The sequence below is a fragment of the Pan troglodytes genome, chromosome 14 (assembly GCF_028858775.2).
Source record: "Pan troglodytes isolate AG18354 chromosome 14, NHGRI_mPanTro3-v2.0_pri, whole genome shotgun sequence".
Lineage (NCBI taxonomy): Eukaryota > Metazoa > Chordata > Mammalia > Primates > Hominidae > Pan > Pan troglodytes.
The window spans coordinates 97011007-97025084 of NC_072412.2; positions in this window are offsets into that span (position 1 = coordinate 97011007).

Consider the following 14078-nt stretch of genomic DNA (forward strand, 5'->3'; position numbering starts at 1 on the left):
ATTTGGACTTTTTCAACCTATTGGTTATGTTTAATATGGTGGAAATTACACAGGCACTGAAGCCAGATTGCCTGTGTTGAGATCCTGACTCCATTTAAGGATAATCATTCAGTATTATTTTTGTCATTTTACCATTGCTCAACATTCCTTCCAGATAGTCAAACTCTTGTACTCGTTAGCCAACAGGCAAATCAAATTTCTGTTTTTCTACTCTCATTTTGTTCCCATTTCTTGGAATGTCTCTCTGTTTCTCTTGTATTTATCCAAGTTATATATTATATATATTCATATTATATGTATGTGTGTGTGTGTATATATATATGTGTATATATATGTGTGTGTATATATATGTATATATGTGTGTGTGTGTATATATATATATGTATGTATGTGTATATATATATATATATATGTATATACTTCAGAGCCCTCACAGGCCTATCCCCTCTAGTACAAAACTTCCCTGCTACATCAAGGGTTCTTCAAACTGGTTGGCACTAATTACAAAGTTTAACACCTGCACTTTTTCTGTAATTTTCATTTGGGTGCTATAGGTGTCAGTGTTGTCTCTACAACTAGTCTGTAATTTTCATTAAGGTAGAAATCAAATCTCTACTCCTCTGTATGACACAAGAAGCCTGGGCTCTCTATTCCACCTGTAAAGTCTACTTCAATACTTTATTGTTTTTCCATTTGAAATTGTATTGATGGGTAACTTGTTATATGTTGCAAAACTTTCACAAGTATTGGTTACCTATAAGCTAATTTTTTTAATAAGAATAATTGTTACTGCAAAATGACACCGTAAGTTAAACATTTTAAAACAAGATGTTTCAAATGACACATTTAAAATATATTAAATCAGAAGACCATCTTTGAGATGGCATCCAGTTTTAAACATACTAAGTACTTTTGAATATAGACTGTTAGCAACAAACTGATAGTTCTAAGAAAGTTTCTGAAGGAAGATTTATTTTTCATGTAATTCAAGCTAGAATTAGAAAACCTAAAATGTTAAATTTCCCAGAAACTTGATTTGAGTCCACAAAGGAAAACATAAGTTCATACAGTATTATTAAAACTGCAAAAATCTCTTTAAATGTTAAAATTCTTTGGTTTGCCTACAGGTATGTAAATTTCAAAATAAAGATTGCATAAGTTTTCATGCCTTTCTCCTGGACAGGCTTGTGAACCCAGGCTACCTCTTCTTGCAAACCTTGTCTAATGCCATCATGTTTCATTTTGATGTTCTCTAAGCACAGCAACTGGGACATTTCTTTCAGATGTCACCACATCTATAAAGTTCATTTTCTTAGCAAAAAAATAAGAGTAGTGTTTGGCAGTAGTTCGTATCTGGACACTCTTGGAGAATTTCAGGTTTCTCTTTGGCCATAGCTACCACAGATAAGAATAATGGCCTGCCCTTCTTTGTAGGAAATTCCCCAGAAGTATGGTGACATTCTTGTTACACTTGTCAAATACCATGAAAGACAAACTGGATGAGGTGAATTCTATTGCAGGGACTCTGCCCTAAGGTTTAACATTTGAAGGTTTAGGTTTGCTAAGTTTGTTGTTTTCCCTCTATCTTTCAGCCCCTGGTAGAAAGCATGTATCTCCTTATTCTTCAGACAAAGCTACCTAAAAAATTTTCCACCAAGACAGTCAAGGGATTCTGCATCTCTCATGGGAGCCAAGAGGGCCCATTAGGCCTCAGGTGTCACATGGATTGGCTATGAGTCCTAAATGAAGCACCAGCTAGAATTTGGGGGAACTGATAACAGTCATAATTGTCATTAGCAACACTACTGTATTAGAAAGGGCCTTGGAGAGCCATATCCCATAGACATGGATCCATTTTTTTTAAATCATAAAAAAGTTCTCAAACTTATAAGTATTTATTTAAAAATATGCATAATCTGCTTTATTTCCTGTTATGTAAAATATCAAATGTTATTTTCTGATTTCTGCTAATTAAAATTTTCAAATAGCATAACTATATGTTACTCAATATGTGCTAGAAATTTTTTGATTTTTATATGGTTTTTAATGTACTTATCAGTATTCTTTTATCATGAAATATTTCCATCTATTTTCCAAACAGAACTTACTGAAATGCAAGCCAATATATTTTTTCCTCAATGGATAAATCACATTGCTTTAAAATATAAATAATACATATTGTCTACATGTTATTCAACATTTTTTCCTTCACAGAATTGTGTTTCTTACAGATATTTATTTCTTGTTCTGTGAGTCAATTAGCTGGGTATTGCCACTTTTGAACAGTTGGTGGCTCCAATGCTTTGCAACTGTCTTGCAAGTGTGATACCAAAAATAAGTAGCTCTCTTCTAACTCTTCATTGCAGAAGTTGATAATGACAAAATACATTTGAGTAAATATAGTGTATTTTATCAGAAATTAAAAGTTTTATCAGATATAAATTGAGAAGGAAAGTTTTAATACTAACGTATGCTTCAGACTAGGTAATATGAATACATATTACAACCCTCACTGTGTGCGCTTAAAAGATCTAAAGCGTTCCAATAGAAATATAATGTGAGCCACATACATAATTTTAAATTTTCTAGTAGCCACAGTAAAAAATAAAAAGGAATGGGTGATTAATATTAATAATATATTTAATATGGTATGCCTCAAATATTATTTCAATGACATAATGTAAAAATTACTGATGAGATGTTTTATATGCTTTTCTTTTGTTAGTCTTAAGTCTTCAACACCCAATGTGAATTTAATACTTATAGCATGTGTCCATTGGACTGGAAGTGCTCAATAGCTGCTGCAGCTAGTGGCTACAATACTGGCGAGCTCAGATCTAAAGTAGCAAGTGGCAACCCTTCTATTCACATTAGATGGATCCTATTAATATTTGATGGAGAGTAATTTTTATAAGTGAAATTCTGTAAAGAAACTCTTTGCACCAATTTTGGTTCTAAACTTGAAATTCTTTTCCCATAGAAAATCATCCAGAAGGCTTGCTTTACAATTTTGATGACATAGGAATGAAACATGTGGCTTAGCTAGCAGCATATTAGTATTGCAGTATTAGCTTTTCAAGAGCTTTGCATTACTAAAGAATTCTTAGATCTCTGTAGAGCCATTTTTATCTTAATATTTTAGACATATCATACAATTTATCCTATGCTTGACTTCCATTTCTGGTTCTTTCCTTTCACATTTCCAGAATTTAACTTACCATATTTTTTATTTATGAATTACAAAGTGTACTAGCATTAGTGATTACCCTTTACTGGCTGCTGTTATCATCTAGATTGTAAAGAACATGGCTTCTGGAATCAGACTACCTGGGTTTGAATCCTGGCTCCACCATTGACAAGCCGTGTGACCTTGGACCACTTACATACTTGTGCATTCTTCAACATCTAAAAAATGTAGAAAATATAATATTTGATTCCTGGGTTTTAGTGAAGATAAACCAAATGTATTAATGCCAAATATCTAGTACATGATAAACACAGTAAACACCAACCTGCACATGTGTAGATTCTGTAATAGGTACTATTGTCCTCCTATCAATTTTGTCATATTTAATAAAATAAAATGACTTGACACCAGGCCTTTATTTTTATTGCAGAGTGAGTCATTTCATTGAAAGTTGTTTCTTATTTACATAGTTAACTTAATAAAATGGAGTCTAGGTTGTCTTTCCTCAGAGTAGAGGGTAGAATCTTCTGAATATTTCACTAAGAAAGTGCTGAAAAGCACAGGAACTAAGATGCATGGCTCTGAACAGCTTTCTGGAAAATGCTGTTTGAGACCAAATACATGATTTCCTCTAAAGCTGTTCATTTGTTATTATATAGTATCTATTCTGTTGCTAAGAAAGGCAAAAAATGAACCATTTTATAGTGTAGCTGGTCTGTACAGCTATACAACATATTTATCGGGTAATGGTTGTGATATGGTTGTGGTACTGGAATGTCAGAGAAAACAAAGCATTTAAAAAGTTTAAGCACAGCAAAGTAGTTTTGAGTCTTGGAGCATAGTCTCCAGTTGCTGCTTAATCTCATCAAAATCGAACACGTTTTTGAAGCTAGTTAAGAATGTTTATTACTTTCTCAATTGTAAACCAGCTTTCACATTAAGAAAATTTAGAACATCTGGAAAAACAAGTAATCTGTACCATCTGCCAAACTCTAATTTAGGAACAATGATCTGGGAAGGAAAAAAATGAAAACCAATAAGTTGGTAACGATTCCAAAAACAACTACTAGAAGAATATGTGTGTAATCATCAGAATCTGGGATTTTCAACTGATAAGCCTTTACCCTCTGTGGCCACAGATGTTAGATATACTATGAACAGTAAAAATGTGGAATAAGTTAGGGACAAGAAACATATTATGAAGTATATCAGGTACACTAACTTAGGATAAAATTATAAATATATACCATATTCATGTTTTAATTCTCCATTTCATTAAAATATTAATGAATAGATTATATATCTCTACATCCAACAATGTGGAGGCACCTGAGATCTTTTAACTTTCTTGTGATATATTTGCATCTCTTTTGTATTTAACCATCACGTTCTTTGAAGTGGCAATTTTCATGTTGTAGCTCACAGAAGTCTTTGCAGAATGAATGGCCTATGAAGTTGAAGCTTGAATTAGGCTGAAGGTAGTGTAGTAAGAAAGAGAAAGTGTAAATCTCAGAAAACTTTGGGAGGGAGAATTGACGACAATGATTGACTACATATATTAAAAGAGAAATGAGTATCAGATATAGTGTGGTGAAAAGTGTGAAAACCAAGACATTTGGATAAGATCGTTTTCTTTTTTTTTTAATGATGACAGCATTGCTATTTGGAGAGTAAAAGTCTGATGGATTCAGCTGTTGAAGAGGCTTCTAGGGAAGTGAAGCAGGCAGGCAGGTAAAAATGAACATATTATAAGCAGAAAGAGCCAAGGCACTGTTTGAAAACATACTTTTATTTTTATTTTTATTTTTTTTGTGAGCCCTAACTACGGGCTATGGACTCCCCACAATAGAACTTCATGGCTGTGAGGACAGATAAATTCTGTGAATACATTGAAAGTTTGTTTGATCAATGTTTTCTGCTTGTAATTAAAATCTTATGGTAAGAAACAAAGTTTTAATTTTCAAAATAATTTATGTATAGATGTTTTTACTGTGCAGGCACTACCACAGTTTTACCTTGAGTTTTACAGATTAACCAGAAAAAGAAATGAGAGTAAAAATGTTAAAGTGATTTTTCTTTGATGAAACTTTAACATATTAAATATAGTATTTTATCCAAGGTCTTAATAATTGTTGTGAGAATCAGAAATATAAAATGAAAAGTTTCATGGCCCAAGTCGACTTTCTCCATATTTCAGTGAAAATTAACCAAAAAATTAAAAATAGTCTTCTCAGCTTTTCTTTAAGGGAGAGAGAAGTGGGGAAGAGAGAGAAGTGGTGGGGTGGGGGGGCGTGGGGGAGAGGAGGGGAGGGAGAGAGAGGGAAGGAAGAGAGAGGGGAAGGGAAAGGAGAGAAAGAGAGAGAGAGAGAGAGAGAGAGAGAGGGAGAGTGTGTATGTCTTTCCCTCTTCAATGATTCCTTGATGAGAGGAATTCCAGTTTCCATTACGTGTTACTGGACCTTAAAACAAAACAACCATTTGTAAACTTTCTGATAGTCTGAGAACAAATAGTTGTATTCTAAACCAAACACATTCCCTCTTGTGCTAAATTCCTTGATGATACACAAATGAACTCTTCATTGATTCTGTATACAAGGACTTTAGCAGAGGTAATAAATCAAGACACATGAACTATAATAGCCAATAATGAGGTGATAAATGCCATAGAAGAGAAGTGATATGAGAATTGAGGAGAGGATCATGGCTTTCATATAGGACAAGCTGGTTTAATGAACATAATTTGAGACATGTTTAGGGACTGGGAATAAAGGTCTAGGAACAAACGGCTTAGGCAAAGGCACAAAGATGAGAAGAAGACATGATTCAGTTTGGCTTGAATGAAGTTCATATAAAAGGGAACAGTGGAAAACAATTCTAAAGAGCTAGGTTTGGACTCAGTTCAAGAAGGACCTGGAATGGTAGGTTGAGTAATGGACAATGGTGTGTCATTGGGCAGAGTGAAAGTGGTTAGGGGCACAGGAAAATCTCCCCCTCCCTCCCCGCCCCCCACCGGCTCTTAAAGAAGAGCTGAGAAGATTATTTTTTAAATTTTCGTTAGTTTTCACTGAAATATGGAGAAAGTCAACTTCGTCCATGGAACTTTTTATTTTACATTTCTGATTCTCACAGATAAAATATTATATTTAATAATGTTAAAGTTTCATCAAGAAAAATCACTTAAATATTTTTACTCTCATTTATTTTTCTGGTTAATCTGTAAACCTAGATCTGTGTTCTAGATCTGGTTCTGACACTTGCTGGCTTTGTGATCTCAGGCAATTCATTTAACCTATTTGAGTCTTGATTTCTTTCATGTGTAACAGGGATTATAATTGTACCTACAAGCTGTAATGTGGATCAAATGAAAAAATGAGTGTTGAAACACTTACCACAGACTGTGGTATATATAGTAAGTGGTAAAACAAAATGCTATTACTAATAGATAGAATAAAATAGTCTTAACTTTTACATTATGCAAAATTGTCTTAATTCCTAAATTACCCAAATCAGGAGGCAAAACCATCCCCATCATTCTCTTGCAGAGCTAAACTTATTTTCTATTTTATACCTGAGGTTGTCTGTCTTATTTTGATTTATATATAGTTTTGGGACTGTCTTTATATACTTGTAGAATATGAAGACTAAAAAATTAATTATATATGATATTTTAAAAATCTACCTAAATAAGTGAGAATAAGTGCCTTAATTCATTTTGAGCAATTAAATTTTTTCTGCTTATTCTTTTTCAAGAGCCCTTGTTTAAAATCAATAACTATCTCTCTTATTAAAGTTTGTAGAATTTCACAGCTGCAAGAGACATAACAGACCATTTAGCCCAGTCTCTCTAGGGAAACTGGAAGCTCTGAGAGCTTGGCGAATGGCTCGAGATTACAAAGTACTGAAAATGGAGGAAAATTTTGATTATATCCAAGGTTGATAATTTTCCCTCCCCATCATTATTTTTTTTGAAGATTTTTTAGTCGTGGTAATAAAGTGCAAGGGACAATATTTTATTTTACTTATAGCACTGTCCAAATTAACATACAAACAGCACACAAATGTCAATAACACTTATCCTTTGGTCTCTTTGGCTCTTCTAGAATAATTGTTGATATGCACTATTTATATTTCCACCACTGGCTGTCTAGACTGACTTGGTTCTACCTCCTCTCTGTCACCTACCTCACTGACTCCTAGGAAGCCAAGTTGCTGGAGGAGGGGGAAATGCTGAGGCTGAGTGAATAGGAGCAAGGGACATGAGCAGTGGAGGAAACCATAGGCAAGAAAGGCAGAGAGGGGAGTTCACATTGTTTAATAATCTGAAGGGCCTGGTGGGCTTCCACTTAACTACTACTGCCCACTGACTTCAGCTCCTGAAATCGAATTAAGGCATACTAGTTAATTTGGATATAAGGGTTCATCTTTAACAGAAATATACTAATCTGCACAATGAGCAGTCATAAGCTCCCACTAAAATCTCTTGTGATGGGGAGGGAAGGCAAGTGCTAGCCTTCTTTTTAGTGCATTTTTCTTCCACTCATCTTTGTATATGCTGCCTTTTCTTCCTATAGTATTGGGAAAGGTGGATTTTTTAAAAGACAGTGTAGAATTTTATTTGCATAAAATGTCCATTTTCAGATTTTAACTGTAAATTTGGAAAATACTTGAAAGTATAAAAAAAGTGATAAACTAGAAATAACCAATTAGCATTTTTAGTATATTTTAATCACCCCTTTTTTCTATGCAGTTGATAGTGCAGCAGCTATTATACTTTATGTACACTTCTTTTTCTTTTCTATTTTTTTTTTTTTTTTTTGAGATGGAGTCAGCTACATTGAGAAGTCCTCCCACCTCATCCTCCTGACTAGCTGGGACTGTATATGTTTCTAATCTTAGTTTTCTCATCTGACAGCCCTCAAGTTTTTAGAAACTTCAAAATGTAATTTTTATTGACTACATTCCTTTCCATCATATTGATGATGTGGTATGTGGACTGTTTTTATAAGTGCTGTGAGTGAAAACATGAGTCTGGACTTTCCAAACCCTATGATTTTCAACATTCCCCCTTATATAAATGACTTATTGTAAGGAGATATATGTTCTTAATTTAAACATTTCTATTTAACTGCATTTTGAAATATCAAGAACACAGGTTAAGCAATCACACAAGAAACACAGCTTACTTCTCAGGCTTCATGCTTTGTGAAGGTGTTGCAGCCTTTCTTCGAGTATTCTGATTAGGACATCTGTAACCCTTTGTGGTCCGTATTTGTTTTTGTGCCTTTCTAGTTTTCAGAATTGTACCTTTTTTTGAGGGCAGGGACTATATTTGATCCAGCTCTGCATCCCTAATTCTGTGCTTGGAATAGAGCTTGGCAGGTATATAAGTGCTTTGATGTTTCAATGTATCATTGAAGTGATTCAGGGCATACTGAGAGTTGATACAGAAGTCAGTGGGGTTTGCTCTGAATGAACGGTTTAGGTAATCCTTCTTGGATTCTGAGGAAACATTCACTATATTAAATGTGTGAGCAGAGGTGATATTGGGGAGAGCTAATATGATTGTTTTTCCATATTTTCTGCATGTAACATCTCCAAAGTGAGAATAAGGACAAGAGAATGCGAGGAATGTGTTTTGAATTCTGAAGTTTGTAATATATATTACACCTTTTTTCTTAGAGAGGAATATGCTAATTAGTGAAAGCCAAGGCAGTTTAAAAACATATGTTCCTTTGTAGACAAAGTTTCTTGCTAGGCTTGGTGGCTCATGCCTGTAATCCCAGCACTTTGGGAGCCTGAGGTGGGAACATTACTTGAGTTCAGTAGTTCAAGACCAGCCTGGGCAACATAGGGAGACCTAGTCTCTACTAAAAAAAAAAAAAAAAAAAAAATTATCTGGTGTAGTGGTGCAGGCCTGTAGTCCCAGTGACTTGGGAGGCTGAGGGAGAAGGATCACTTGAGCCTGGGAGATGAAGGCTGCTGTGAGCTGAGATCATGCCACTGCACTCTAGCCTGGGTGACAGAGCAAGACTCTGTCTCAGAAAAAAAGAAAGTTTCTTAAAGTATCATTGTGTCTATTTACATTGATATGGATTTAAGAAAATAAAGCAGGCTGGTAGAATGTGTATACTGTAGATATTTCTCTGCAGAATATTTAAGCTTTATTCTTCATAAAGAGCAATAGAGATCATTCTATGTTTGATTTCCATGATTAGTGTGCCATGGGCCAGGTAATCAATATTTTGATTTGCATAATACATAACAATGCTCAATAAATATCAGTCAGAGTGAATGCAGTGATTTATATTTAGAAGTGAATAATGAATCCAGATATGGTTTTAATTTTTAAATTGTACTTTTATCAACATAATTATTTCTTTAGCTTGTTCATCCAGTTTTGTTGTATTAACAATAATTCAGTGGCTATTAGACTAGTAGAAAATATAACTTTAATAGTTTAAGCCTGGTTATCTGCTCTCACATTCTTGAAGATCAAATATAAGACATGGTATCATTGTTACATTATCATCAGTCAACCTTCATAGTTGTACTCAAGTGGAATGAATAGGAGTATAAGTATTCATCCCCATTAGTGTACTTCCTAACAAAGTGGTCTACATCTGAGTGTCCTATATGCATTTGTGAGCTTTTCAAGATGCTGCCCCTGGCCTTTCTTTCAAGCACTAATTTAGAAAACATTTACTGAGTTCCTGTTATGCGCTAGATCCTGTGCAGAATCTGGAGCAGCTTAAGATTTTCTTAAGGAAACAAACCTGTAATGGCATGTTTACCTAAATAATGACATATAATTCATCAGTACATAGTAACTGGCACAATAACATGTGATAGGAACCCAGAGGTGGAAGAGAATAGTGTGGAGTTGCATGGCTGGAAAATTCCTTGTGATGAGTAAGCAACTTGAGTGGAGCTTTTAACGAAAGAGAGGTGGAGAGCAAGAAGGAATTATTCCAGGCTTAAGTGATGCTTCAAGTTGAAATGAGCAAGGTACATTTTAGGGAAGATAAGTGGTGGATTTTTCTGCCTCCAGAAGAAACAGAGAGTTTATGTAGGAAGAAGAGTGAATTTAAATAAAAGTAAAGGGAACTCAATACATTTAAATGTTGAGCTTTCATGAGAATTTTATGAGAATAGCCCGGATCCCAAACCAAGAATCTGATTTTGGATAAGACCCAGGAATCTGCATTCTAATACTCCAAGTGAATATGTTACTGGCATTCCATGAACTATATTTGAAGAAATACAGAGGTAGATGCTAGACTCTGGTTTGCCACCAATATACATTACACTAATATATACATATGTATATAATATATAGTATATAATATATATTGTATATAATAAACTAGAAATAACCAATTAGCATTTTTCAGTATATTTATAATATACTAAATATATTATGTAGCATATATATATTAATATAAAAGCCTGATGCAAATGGACTGACATGGGCCTAGGATGGAGAATGATTTAGACCAGAAAGACAGTGTAGGCGATGACCCCACTCTGGGGCTAGTGCAATCCACTGGTAATTTAAAGAGAAAGGGTGGGGAAGTTGGAATGAAGAAGATGAATATGAGAGAAGTGTGGATAACTTGATAAGTCATGTAATTTATATTACGTAGAGGTAATAAAGGAGAAAGAATATGAACATTCTGGTTTAGCACGGATGATTTTATTAACAAAAAGAACAGACCTCAGGCTCTTGTATTTGTCAATAAGTTTAACAATGGATAAGGGAGAGTGTGAACTGGGGAGAAGATAATAACATCCCTTTGTTAAAAATAGAGTTTGAGATGATGGTAGAATACCCAAATTAAAAAGCAGATGGGGTAGATAAGAGGCCAGACCTAGAGAGAAACATCTCTGGATATTTAGCACAGATGCTAGAGGTGAAGGCATAAGCCTTCAGTATTCATTTTCTAGGGCTGCCAAACCCACAAACTTGGGGGCTTAATACAGAATTGTATTCTTTCAAGTTTCCAGAAATATCCATAGGTCTGAAATCAAAATGTCAGCAGGGTTGGTTCCTCCTGGAGGCTCTGAGGGAAGAGCCATCTCATTCCTCTTTTTTAAAAATTTTATTTTAAGTTCTGGGATTACATGTGCATGATGTGCAGATCTGTTACACAGGCAAACGTGTGCCATGGTGGTTTACTGCACCTATCAACCCATCACCTAGTTATCCTCAGCAAACTAACACAGGGACAGAAAACCAAATACCACATCAGGCTCATTCCTCTCTTAATGTCAGGTGGTTGACAGCAATCCTTGGCATTTTTTTGGGTTGCAGCTGAATCACTCTAATCTTTGCCTCCATCTCATATCTCCTCCTTCTCTGTCTGCGTCTCCTCTTATAAGGACACCAGTCATTGGATTTAAATCTCGGATGATTTCATCTTAAGATCCTTAATTAATAACACCTGCAAAGATCCAAGCTCCAAATAAAGTAATATTCTGATATTCAAAATGCATGGGTGGACATGAATTTTGAGGGGAAACTATTCAACCCAGGACACCTTCCTAGGAAGAATAACTAGAAAAGCAAGACCTAGGGCATAAGTCTTGGGAAATTTGGAGGCAGGGGAAAGGTGGAAAATAGGCAAAATAATAGACAAAGAAATGTTGGAGAGCTAGGAGAAGACTGAGGACGGTGAATTTTCAGGAAAGCTGAAGGGGACAGAAACTTTACGAGAGTGTTTAGCAATGTCAGACTCAGCAGATATATGAAAAAAGTTGGCCGTGTGGTTTTGGACTAATCTGATATACAGAGATCAGGAAAGTAGCTAGGTCATTTGGAAATATTGGCAGGAAAAGGAAAGTAAGGAAAAACTAGGATGCTATATAGGAAACACAGCCCAGATGAAATGATACATATTTTCCTAAGATAAGAAGAGCCTAAATACATTATCCAGAAGCAGAAAGATGGCAATGATGTACAGTCTCCTCTGGCATATCCAGAGAGAGTATTGTTCTCTCTTCTCTCAAAATTTGGATCAAGAAGAGAATTCAAAAGTGGTCAGAGCAAAGGGTTTCTCCCTTCTGCTTGAGAGCATGAACTGCTTGTACCTTTTCATATGCAAATGTAAAGAATTAAGCCGAATATTAATTAAATTGGAAAGACAATTGTAAAGTAATATTACATCTAGGGAGAGTTAATAAGGGTGGTACATGGTCCTTATTTATAAATAGCAGAGATTAAACATGATAAAAGGGATTCTTACATGGAACAATTAAAGATCAATTATGACAATGGTACACAGCAGCGAAACCCTCTGGAAAAACTTCCTACTCATTAATCAAAGATAATTATCAATTATAAGGCTTAATTATTAGGAGAGAGTCTACATTTTGCATCTTAAAAAGCTGATGATAATTAGTTTCCAGATCCTGCTCTAAGTGCTCATTATGTTCAGAGAAGAGTGACTCTTTTACCTTTAAAAATGACTTTTAGCTCATGACCTTGAGCAACTTAAAATCTCCTGTACCTACGTTGAGTTGAGATGATGCTCATTTGTTCCATTACTCAAAAAAATAGTTTGATAGGTGCATAACTGCTATACGACATGAAAGAACCATATTACAAATATGGGGAAGGCAAGAGGTTTTACTTTTGAATTGTTATTGAGTTTAGAGGAGAGGGCTTATTACCTTAAATACCTCTAGGATGTAACTAATAGAGCACAAATTAATGGCAGGTATTTTTTTCAAGTGGGGAAGAAGAATAATGTCTGGTTATTAAGTGGTCACATAATCCAAGAATTGTACAAAATACTTCACATATATTATCTCAGTTAACCCTATCAACATTATAACATAGATGTTGTGTTTTCCCCTCATTTTACATAGTAAGTAAGGGGAATATCAGAGTGGTTTTAACAACCACCAAAGCGACACAGATAATGAATGCCCATTCTGGAGAATATTTGATAACTAGCATTAAAAGTAATTTTATCTGAAAATATTTAAGATATTATAATGTCAAAGTTGCAGGAAATCAATTAGGAAAATAATTCTTTAACTCTTGATTCAATAATTCATTTAGTGGTAACATTAACATTTTAAAACATCTACCTCAAATTTTTAATCATAAAAAGTAATGACAAGAAGTGAAACAGACATTAAAGATTTACTGAAAGTCAAATCTGGAAGATGAAGTGATCCACAAATAGCTTGAGAAATTACAACCTGGTTTTGAAGATGTTTATTGATACTATTCTATCAGATAGTGAATTTTCCACTTTGAGAGTAATATAATAATTTAGGGATTAAGTGAAGTTAAAAAGTGGACTGCTGCTTAAAAAAGAATCAAAGATTTTAATAAAGATAACATAGGACACATGAGATTATCAACCTTATAGCAGCCAAATTCATTCAATAAAGTTATGCAATGACTACAGAGGGTAGAGGTGGATATGCGCAGGCTCACTTGACCTCAGAAGGCTTATCATCTGGCAGATAAACTCTTGTGGCCCCTTAGTTCTCAGGTTAAACAGCCAGCAACATTAGGTATACAATCTTATAAAGGTTAGAGACTTTTTCCCTAGTTTAATTTCTGGAAAACATTCACCAAGCAAGATTATGTATTTCATGTAGTTAACAACTGGATTTATTGGTTAATATAATTATTTTTCCTTAAGCTGTTGATATAATTAATGATACAATGAAATTCTGGATGTAAATTTCACTCTATTTGGAAACCAAAAATAGTTGGTGCAAAACCAACATTTGAAAGTGAGAGAAATGTGTAGTATATTCATTTCCATTATGTTGTAATTATACATACAATTTACACATGCAATGTATATTGCAACTTTGAGGGACACGGTTTTCACATTCTTACATTATAGACTAGAAGAAAATTATTTGAAGA